Here is a 7,893-nt window from a genome sequence, read left to right as displayed (position 1 = left end):
CAAAGAAATGTGGCAGTTTGGGGAACTATGTCTCAAAAAATACTGTGGTTCTGATTTTGGTTACTGCTTCATGATGCTGACTAAAATCAGATAGATAATACTTCCAGAAGAACCAGGAGTCTGTTCCTCTCCCAGATTTTAAATGACCATTGGACACCAAACCACAAACGAGAAGGAAATGAGTTAAGAAAGCAGCACTGCATATTCCCCAGTGTCAACTTAAGATGTGGCCAAGGAATATATTGGAAAAAGAGTACTTTCTCAGAGGATGTAGCAAGAAACTTAAAAAATAATGAACTATAGAACTCTTCCCAAGAAAAAGAATCAGGATGTAATGAGGAAATAGTCCACACTTCCAAGAATAGGAAACCTTATGAAATCTTCTCAGTGAAGTTTAAGAATTAGAAATTCTTCCACTCTTACCCATTCTGAATTGGAGAGTTTATTATCTTCTTTTTCACCATCGTAGAGTGTGTGTGTACATGGTTGGGGAGATGGGACACATTTCTCATTTTTTTAGCTCCCTGTTCTCAAGGTCAAGGGAAGTTGCATTGAGACCTGATGTAGACACAAGAACACATCAAAGATCACCATATCATGACTGATGGGACCTTTGCATTGTCTCCTTTAGGAAGGTGATGAGTGCGTTCTACATGTGTAAAAGAGAGTGGATGAAATACATGGTGATCCAAAAAAGGAAACCGTGATCGATATTTTTATTGCTCCCTGAGAGATCTAGTTTTCCTCTTTCCTTAGAAGAACATTCACTCTTTAACTTCTACATTGCTAGGTGACTTGCTTTGGCCAATGAAATGTTAGTGAAACTGATGTGTCACTTTTGAGCAGAAGTGTTTAAGAGATACAATTCTCCATGCTTTCTTATTCTGCCATGGCTAGTCAAGAAGCCTCATATTCAGATAAAAATTGAGCCTCAATTCAGTGGTTTTCTCAGCAACAACAATGAGCAGATCTACTCTACTATCCTGGATTTTACTTGTAACATGAAAGAGAAATAAATATACGTTGTTTAAGCCACTAATAATATAAGGATATTGTTTCTTTTGCACCATAAGGTAATCTATCCTATGACATCAAGTAAATGGCTTAACCACATTTGACACATTAATGAATTAAAACTCAATACAAATTTATTAATGAATAAAATTTTCCAGGTTCACTAGGAAATTCTGAGAAAAAAATCGATTTGTGATTTTAGTTGAGTTTCTACATCCTTCCAAAATTCAGAAGCCATAATAAGCACTCAAAGTAGAAAAAGACTACATGTCTGAATCTAGGCAATCTTTCGAAGTTTGTTTTTGGAAACCTTAAAAGCCTTTTATCAGTGGATATTCAGTCTCCAGAGAGGTCTAATCGGCACCTACCAACCCCAACCTCTAGACAATTTTACACAACTTACATCATTGATGTTTTAGAGATCATATAAAAGTAGTGTCTTTTGGAGTTAGTGCAAAATACAACTATTATTTGGTTCAGAAACCTTGGAGAAAAGGATATGGGATAAGAAAAATAAAGAAAAGTGTTGTACACATTCTTTTCTCCTCTTTGTTCACTTACCCTCTCTCCTTTTTCTCTTTTCTCTTTTCCTGTTCTCCTTTCATTTCTTCCTCTTGGTATGCTTTACGAAAGGTAGTTTTAAAGTAAAGTATAATAATTTTTGTATGATACCAAGAAAATATGTATGATGATAAAGACATTTAGGGTATTATTCTTAGAAATCATGTTTTAAGATGCTGTATTATCCATTATACAAATCTCAGAATGAATTCCATTTTATAACTTGAAAAGTAGATCCGCAGAGAAGTTCCTTTGTTTGGAGTTTCTTGATTATAGAGAAGGAAATTTAGCTATTCCAACTGGTAGAAACAATTATGACTAGAAGGTAAAGGAGAATGTCAAATTTTATAAACAAGTGTGCTAATCATTATGTTGAGAAGTATCACTAAAAGTTAAGGAAAATATTACCATATTTTTCCATAATGGAGGCAGACATTTTATGGAATACATGCTAGTTCTTCTTTCACTCAGATATTATTCTTACTCAGTAAACAATATTCTTATGAACTGCTTAACATCTAGATATATGGCCTAAAGTTTTCCAGTGGCCTTTAGGTAAAAATTTCCATGTGTACTTAATAATTTCTAATGGCAATATTAATATAATTTTCGACATTTTTTCACAACATGAAATGAAGTACATATTGATTTCAATAAAATTTAAAGTACAACTTTACAAAGCTATAAAATGTCTTAACAAACAATATACACAACAAAATAAGTCTGTTAGAGTAGAAGGCATTTTGATTCTCTCAGGAATATGTTCCCGAGATCAGGCCATTTACTGAGTCCTTTTTTCCATGACTGTGATGAAACTCAGCTGGACCACTAACAGTCTCTTCCATGGAGCTGGCAAGTCAAAAGGAGATTGCTGCAATAGGCTTCCTTGCCCACTTCTCCACTGCACTTCCCTCAGTGAAACTGTCTGGGAAGACAAAAGTGTGCAGACAGAGAATTTGACATCTTGACTTTTTTACTCAAATTTAAAGCAGTGCCAAAAGCCGCTTTATTTAATGTAGGCAGTGAGTTTCCACCCACAGCTTCCATCTCCTCTAAATGTTCCAATCCTGTCGGCTCATGAGCAATCTTTTCCCGTGGAAAACTGCCAGTTACTTGATTATTATATTTTCCTTTCTAACTTTGAACTTGAATTATCTTTCACTGGTTGAAAATCTTTCAGAAATATTTTTAAATAAAAGTTAACTCTTTAATCTTCCCCTTGACTTACAGAAAAACTTAAAGATTGAGCATTGCTAGCACTAAAATGAAATTAAAGTTACATTTTATGGGCACAGAAAAGGAAACTGGTTGAGGAAGGGAAGGTGGTTCTTGCTGTATATTCCATATTATTTCTTTCAACCCAGACCTCAAACTCTGCTACTATAACTTTTTTTAACTTTTTGGAAAGTTGCATATAATTTATTCCTGTATTCATTTATATTGCCATAAAGAGTTCTTGACAGTGAGATGAAGCTAGTTTTCTTCAATATAATATTTTTCTTGTCATTCTTCATTCTAGCTCATCATACGGAAGTATAAGTTCCTATATGTGACTTTATATATAATTTAAATAATTCAATACATTTACAAAAGTTTTATCAAGTTCATTAAAATTTTATTGTACTGACATTTGTATGAAATAAGCATAATAATAAAGACTAAGAAAACAATAATAAGGGATATAAAAAACTAGGCATAATCATCAAAACAAGATAAAACACATGAACATACTTGCATTCTTATTTTCCGAGAAAAGTGTAATAAAAAAAGTAAGTACAGGTCTAGTTTACCTAGACCAACTTAAGTTTTCTTCAGATTAAATTCCAAATTCTTAAACAACATTTCAGTAAGAAAGTAATTGTTTGAGGCTTAAATCACGTGAAGGATTTGTAAATTGCTTACTTCTTTGGATATGTGTATATGTATTAATCCATATATAAATATATCCAACTAATATGAATGAGTCTTAACTTCTACATGAAAAATTTGAGACGATGCTAACATAGTGAAAGATATTTGTTTGGAATAGCTAGAACAGTCTTTGTCTGTCATATCCTAATGACACACACGATTTCCAGTCCCAATATAAATGCTTCCATTTCATTTGAGGACAGGTGCCATATGAGGTCAAGAGAAGGGTGGTTAGAACACATATTACACTTTGGCAGTACTAGACATGACTTCTGGATAAAAGAATGAGTTCAATATATTTCCACTCAGAGTGTCAGCTGAAAACTCAGTCTTTGGTGATGATGATGGGTGGGAGGGGAGGAACTTGTATGGTTTTCTTTCTCTTGCTATGAGACATTGTACAATGTCTCAAAAATATATACTCTGTTCCAAAATAAACAAGAAACTTTTAAATAAGCAATTTCAGAATTTTAAAAATTTGAACAATGCTTTTTATTTTGATATAAAAAAATCTGATAAGAAAAAAATTATGGCTTTCTATAGAATATTGTAGAATTGGAATAATAATAACAACAATGCTATAGTTGGCAAAGAAAAGGATCTATGGAAGTTATAAACAAATTGCAATTGCCACAGGAGCAGACCCTTATTCAGTTGGGAAGTAGCAGCAAGATCTACTCTTCATTAAAAACTAAGACTTTCCACGTTCACTTGACAACCTGTTGTCAAAATCCATCAAAAATATTAAGCAAGAATACTAGTTATAAATCTATCTACTATTTGGTAAAATGAAGGATTTTTAAAATAATATTGATTTGTTGTCAGTTTTGCCTCTTCCTTGTTTATAAATTTGGTTTGAAGTAACTTTTTTAATATTATCTCAATACACGTTATATAGAGTGTTTCTTCTATTATGTGACTTGAAGAAAACTATCCTTCCTTACATTCATTTGTATAATACTAGAGTTCAGGATAGTAATTTACAGTAGCTTGTAAGTTTCTGGCAGGCAGAGACATTATCTTCTATGTCATTTGATAGCATGCAGGTTGTATTAGTGTCCAATTGCTGCTGTACCAAATTAGCACAGATTTAGTGATTTAAAACTACACAGAGATAGAAGTTAGAAGTCCAAAGTCAGTTTCAGTAAGCTAAAGTTTGGTGACAGGAGGGCTGCATTCCTTTTAGGAGGCTCTAGGGAAAGATCCATTTTCTTATCCTTCACAGCTTGACCCTAGCCTCCTCCCTTCTAGAACGTGAGTTCTTCTCATCACAGCACTCTAATACCCACCCTTCTCTCTCATTTTCCACATTAAGGACTCTTGTGATTACCATGTGGATAAACTAGGATAATTTCTGTGTCTAAGTAATCTGATTAGCAACCTTACTTCTACACAACCTGAATTTCCTTTTGACATGTAACCTAACATATTATCAGTTTCTAGGAATTAACATATGGACTTATTTGGAGGATCATTATTCTTCCTACAATAGCGATATTATTTACACGCTTGTGAAACTGAGGCCCTGAAGAAGGTGACTCTAAATACAACATTAGTTACCAATATATTTCCATAACCTTGCCCAACAACTAAAACCGTCTGTTCCTTTCCTTTAGCTCATATTTTCATTATATTTAACATTTTCTTTTTGTTGGAGAAAATAATTGCAGAAAAATCTATTTTCCTTAAATGAGTTACTTGCTAGGAATATGTTCAAGAATAAAATTAATTTGAAAGAATTATTTTCAGGAAAAGTTACAGAATATCCATATTTTAAAAATAACAATGGTTTCAGTAGAATAAGCAGTTCTTCAATAATGACTGGTATGTAAGGAATATTTCAATATACAGTTCTTTCCTTTAAAACTCTGGCATATATACCAAAACAATTTATACATTAAAGAAAGATTCTACCTCATTAAATAGATTAAAATCTTTTTTAAAATATTGGGCATAGCAAATTAACATGTATTATTATGTGTTGATGGTTTTATATTGTCCAAGTATTGTTTACACATTATGTCAACAAATGACTATAACACATGCAGGCAAGCAAAGGTATCACTATCCTCCCTTGAGGATGAAGAAACAAGGACTTATATAGGCTAAGTGATTTATCTAACATCACTATTCTAGAAAATGGCACAGAATTAGACCTTAAACCCAGGAACTATGATGAATTTTGGTCGAAGGGGCTTTCTATCATAGCATTTATTTTCTGGGAAGATATAATAGGAAGCATTCATATAGTCATACAAACAAGATTAGAGTCCATATCATATAATTTAATTTATAAATGTTCAGTAGAAACTAACAGTAGCTTTTGGTTTTCTGTAACACTTACCTCTGAATTTGATGTTATTTTCATGATCTTATTGATTATCATTACATGAATTCAATCTTTGTTGGGAGTCTTTGTGCTCACATGTTTCTATTCATGATTAATATGTTTGGATAAGAACACAGCAAAAGAAGTACTGATTTAGAATAAATGTTCATGTCAGAAAAATACAATAATATTAACATGTATTTATCAGCCAAAGTGGTGCTGATGCAAAGTACCAGAAATCTGTTGGTTTTATAAAGGGGATTTATTTGGGGTAGAAGCTTACAGTCGCAAGACCATAAACTCTAAGTTACTGCAGTCACCAAAGTCTTTTACCATGTGCTGGAGCAAGGTGCCTACTGGTCTCTGTAAGGGTTCAGCTTCCCTCTTCCTCCTAAGGATTTGTAGTCCCAGCTCCTTCAGGCTTTGTCTCTCTCTCCAGACCTCAATTCTTTCCAGGCTCAGCTGCTCTGTTCTCTCCACAAGGTCAGCTGTTGACTATCAGGCTCTCTCTCCTCCTGGGGCCTCTGCCATGTCTGTGTTCCATCTCTATTCCTCTGTATTCTTCTCCTGTGTGTTTACTTCCCAGGGTTCCTGCATCAAAAACACCAACCACCTCCTCTGCTGTGTGGTTTTCTCTGTGAGTCGCTGCCCACAAAGGGGGCTGGGACTTGATGTCCCACATATATGTCCCAATCAAAGCTCTAATCACAACTCAATCAAGTACAAGTAAACCTCTAAATCCAAAACAATCTAATATGCCCAGAGGAACGGACCAGTTTACAAACACAACCCAACAACTACTTTTGGAATTCATAAACAATATCAAACTGCCACACGTGTTTAATGGAAGATAGCCTTAGCAAAAATTCTGAACACAAAATTAGAGAATGTTAGAATGCTTTTCTGAATTCCTTGTGTGTGTAATGATCAAATTGTTGGTAGAAATTGATGAACTGAACTCAAAACCATTGATAAAATTCCTCCCACTAATACAGACATTTATTTCAAATATTACAAAATTTTGCCTTGGAATGAATTCTAAGTTGCTCTTTATGTTTTTAAATAGATAGAATTAGAGTAACATACAAAATTGTCTTAGATCATCTCATTTCACATGATTCCACAAATGTAGAAATTAATTCAACAACTTATCATTGATAAACTGCACAGACCACTATTAGTCCAGGAAATAGGAATAAAAAACACATTTGAGGATCTTATAATCTAGTCAAAGGAAAGGCAATATAGACAACAATTAAAAAATATAAGAGGTTCCCTTGTACCCCCACTCCCTCCCTCTCCCCCCCCCCCATGCCACCCACATCAACAACCTCTTTCATAAGAGTGGCAAATACATTGCATTTGATGAATACATTTTGGAACACTGCTACACAGCATGGATTATAGTTTATGTGGTAGTTTACACTCTCTCCCAGTAACTCAGTGGGTTATGGCAGGATATATAATTTCTTGCATCTGTCCCTGCAATATTATTCAGGACAACTCCAAGTCCCAAAAATGCCCCCATATCTTCCCTCTCCCTGCCCTCACCAATTCCTATGGCCACTGTCTCCATATCAATGATACAGTTTTTAATTTAATATTTTGTGTTGTCTATGCATATTTTTAAGAAAAGATTAAAAAAAGACAACAATTAAGATACAGTGAGAAAAGGAGAGGATTGGGGAAGATGGTGGAGTAGGAGTCTCCAAAACTCAGTCCTTCCACCAAAACAAGCAGGCATGAACTGTCTGAAACAACTATTTTCAAACTCCTGAGGCCAGAAGTACACTGTACAACATCCAGGGAAGAACTAGAGGAAAAGAATGATAAATTATGGTAAAGAACAGTAAATTGCTCTCTGCACCAAAGCTACTGGTGACCACTGACTACTCTTAGGGCAGGCTGCCTTAGTGTCCAGCACCTGGCTAGCTCAATGGCAACAGAAAGGGACATAAAAATCTCCTTCTCCAAAACCAAGGGTGGGCACAGTTGATCACTGATCATGGGCTTTTGATTACAACTTTGGATTGCTAGGAACCCAGATATAAAGATACCCATTGTTTCAACCCACCCTA

The sequence above is a fragment of the Dasypus novemcinctus genome, chromosome 7 (genome assembly GCF_030445035.2).
Source record: "Dasypus novemcinctus isolate mDasNov1 chromosome 7, mDasNov1.1.hap2, whole genome shotgun sequence".
NCBI lineage: Eukaryota > Metazoa > Chordata > Mammalia > Cingulata > Dasypodidae > Dasypus > Dasypus novemcinctus.
The sequence above is the reverse complement of the archived record's forward strand: the minus strand, read 5'-3'. Positions refer to the sequence as shown.